Source organism: Micropterus dolomieu, linkage group LG01 (assembly GCF_021292245.1).
Source record: "Micropterus dolomieu isolate WLL.071019.BEF.003 ecotype Adirondacks linkage group LG01, ASM2129224v1, whole genome shotgun sequence".
NCBI lineage: Eukaryota > Metazoa > Chordata > Actinopteri > Centrarchiformes > Centrarchidae > Micropterus > Micropterus dolomieu.
This window is the reverse complement of record NC_060150.1, coordinates 6,129,835-6,133,844: the sequence shown is the minus strand read 5'-3', so window position 1 is coordinate 6,133,844 and position 4,010 is coordinate 6,129,835.

The following is a 4,010-nucleotide window of genomic DNA, read 5'->3' as shown; positions in this document are numbered from 1 at the left end:
GTGTGTGACCTCATTTATCAGTGAGCTCTGATAAACTGCCACATGTTTGTTTCTTAACATGGGCATCTACTGAAAAGTCATGACACACATTCTGCAGGTGTGGATATTGGTTTATATACCAAGGATTTTAAAATCCAACAAGATTTGTTGTACAAATCAGTTTACCATCAGCAGTTATTTTGAGATACATTATGTATCTTTATTAATATTTTAAGCATTTTAAAAAGGCACACCTCACAGGTGTTTTCAGTTCAGCTAATTAGTGCTTACCTGAGGTGTTTGGACTCTATGGACTAAAAAGGCTAATTGAGGTGGAATATTTCCCATCTTAACAGCCTCCACATCCACACAATTCACAGAGTCCTTCTAATCAGCCAAATAAGTGAAAACACCTGTGTGGTTGGACCGTGAGTGTGCAGGCAGGGCCAATTTTCTTTTAGAAGCAGGGGCTAATTTAAAACTCAACTAACTAGCGGTGTGTTCAAGGACACATCAACATCTAATATTTGACAGCTGACTGCCAAATCCCATTGTATTCATTCTGTTGGGAAATCAAAGTCAGAAGCAAACAATAAGCAAACATGGACATTTTGAAAAGGATAATGAATCTGGTTGTTTACTGCATTGTGAAATTTGATTGCTATTGCACCAGTAACTAAACATTTTAATGGCAGGGCGTCATTAAAAACTGTGGATTCTTGAAGCCAACAAAGTCAAATGTAACTGAATCCATTTGTTAATATTTCAATCAATTACATTATTAAATGGAATAAAAAACAAAAGAGAATAGTAAAGCTTTATACTTTTCTCTCAACTTCCAATCAGCGGGTAAAAATGCTCTTTCCCTTCAACTCCAGTAGTTGATAAAAATAATTTACTCTAATTATTTCAGACTTGCTAAATGTATTTTATTCCCAGAGTTCCTTTTTTTGTATTAACAAAACTTTAATAATTTATGTATACCCTATTTTCAGACTAGAGTTATTTGACTGGCTAGCTTTCCTGAAGAAACTGGTAGCTAAACACAGAGCATTTTATGGTAGCTGGGGTAGCACTTCCAAATAAGGGACAAAAAGCACCACCTTTTGTTCAGTAGACAGTGCGACGGCGCTGTGTGTATGGTGTTGTGTGAATATACAGTGCACAGTATATTCATATTCTTGTTGGATGGAATGGAAAGGCAAAGATATTGTATATTCCACTTAGCTCTACTAAAACTATTTTATTATGTAATGTGAGTAAACCTTTACAGCAACACCCTCTTCTTTGCTAGCACAAAAACTCTTCATAGAGTTTGTACATAATGACTTTCTCTGCCGTTGTGAGGGAAGCCAACACCTGCTCCAGGGGCCAGTACCACGAAGCAGGATTTGAGCTTATCCAGATAACTTCAACAATTAACCCTGGGTTTTCAGTATCATGACGGTGGCAGACTGTTTTATAGGCTGTTTACATGTTTGCTGTGGTGATGCGGAGAAACTTTTTCATTTTTCTTTTTTGAGGCTGAATATTATGGAGCAGCTTGGTAGGGATATTTAAATAAATTTTAAGATGAACGTAGGCCGTTTATTTTAGGTTAGTAGCTTTCTTACAGGCTATCACATGTTCCGCCCCACCTTTTGAGGTGAGTTTTTAGTAGCCTAAATGTTGAGATTCAGTCTTTCAACCACTATTTGAGCACATTTTACAATGGCTTTTTGGTTTCGTTGCTTTATGAAGTTAATTTCGAACAATGTTTGAAACACTTGAGTGTGTTAAAAGAATTCATCTCATGTTTGAAGTGACGAGAAGTTCTTTAAAGTGAGGTGGAACAACCACTTATTCAGTGCCCGAGTCTTTTAATGTGGAAACGCCGACACACAGCTGAGCTGAACGAATAAGGCTAAAATTTCCTTATACGCCAAAAGAACACATCAAATCAACGCATTATTATAGACCACGCCTGTTCATTTAGGCATTCACACTGTCTGCAATTTCTGTCTCCCTCCATGTGTCCGCTGCAGCTGTGTTACACCATGTCGTATTTCTGTATTGTTACAGTTTGCTCTTCGTTTGTGAAATATGACACTCTGATGCCAGTAGACTTGTTCATGTCTGCACCCCTCTTATGTGAACGCGTTCATGGCTGGATTGGGAAACGCTGGGTATGTTGAGCTCGCTTCGTGGTACAGGCCCCTGGTTAGCTCCTCATAGCTAGCTCCTCACATAACGATTTTATAGAACTTCACAAAGTCCCGTTGCTGCTTCGACCTTTATGCTTGGTATCCATAAAAGCTGTCCCGTTTCCACAAGCGTCTTCATTTTGAACTTCTGGGATTCCTCGTAAACATCTATGTTTGCAGGGCTTTGTTTCCTTCAGCTTTTTTTAGAATCTCAGCAGCTCCAGTTTTTTCTTGACGCAGAATTGCACACCAAATTGTAGATACAGATACTGAGAAGTGTCTGTAGATCTTTAAAACCACTAACTCAGTATCTACTGATAGATGATCGCTGGTGTGCTTGCAGGTGTCCAAATGCGATTGTTGGCACTGCTCAGTAACTGGTAAACGGAGTGGTGTTTTCCAAAGCTGACATTGGCCTTATCTGCTGCATAAGATGTGATCTGTCCAGTATCCAGTCTGGGCTTTTCCAGACAGTTTATCGGAGCTTGATGTTTGTCATGTGCAGTTTCATCACTGTCTTCAGAAGTCATGAGTAATTTGCACTGCACTCCATCAGACAGAGAAATCTCTCATTCATACTGGAAACATTTTTCTATTTCTCTTGTTTTAGGGCATCTGTTGCAACTGAGGAAAACACTGGCTGACCTTTGGTCGAGGATAGATCATTCAAGATATCCCCCACAGCCTTTGTTCCTGAAATATTCATTGGAATCATCTCAACTTTCGATCTTCCCATGTGCATCTTCTTCACAACATTTGAGTTATGAAACAAAGCACCATCGAGCTTAACAAGACAGGCTGTGCTGTTGCAGCTGAGTCCAAATTTAGGCTTCACTTGCCGCGATTTTGTCATTTTCCACAGTAGGTGTCACAAAGAATGCACCGATACTGCTCGCACCTTTAGCTAGTGTGGCTTCCGGGTGCATTTCTGTGGAAGCATGCTGAGTGAGGTCATTCTCACCTCCATGGCCAATTGAGAATTCCTGACAGCATAAAGTACAGAAGGCCTTTGAGGAGTCACCGCTGAATTTTTTTTGCCTCACATTGGTTGTAATAGCTGCACAGATTCCCCCCCCCTGCAGGTTTATCCATATTTGCACATGCCAAAAGGCCCACCACATTTTTTTAATTTTATTTTATTTTTTAACAGGATTGTTAGTATTTACGCTTTACGTACAACTGATGCTCATGAGGGGGACTATGACTGAATGACAGGTGATATCACATGGCAGCATATGATCTGCTGCTGCTGTTATATCGGATCTGTAAGAGTGCAGTCTGACGATTACAGAGTAGATTAGCAGTCAATTTGTGGGACAATGGGAGGTCCAGAATGGGACAAACCAAAATAGCCCAATAATACGGGACGTACCTTCTAATAGGTAGCTGACTTTGTTAGCATTAACTTAATGGCTAAAATGATGATGCTACAGTAGTATATGGATAGATGATAAATGATGAACATTACCTGCCCTTGCATGTGTAGTTTTAATAGCTACAGTGGGGGAAATAAGTATTTGACCCCTTGCTGATTTTGCAGGTTTGCCCACTTACAAAGAATGCAACGATCTATAATTTTAATCATATGTACATTCTAACAGTGAAAGACAGAATCCCAAAGAAAATTCCAGAAAATCACATCATATGAATTTATAAAAATTGATAACCATCTGATGAGGAAAAACAAGTATTTGACCCCCTGGACAAACAGCATGTTAATATTTTGTAGAAAAGCCATTATTGGCCAGCACAGATGTCAAACGGTTTTTATAGTTGGTGACAAGGTTTGTGCACATTTCGGCAGGGATGTTGGCCCACTCCTCCCTGCAGACAGCCTCCAAATCATTC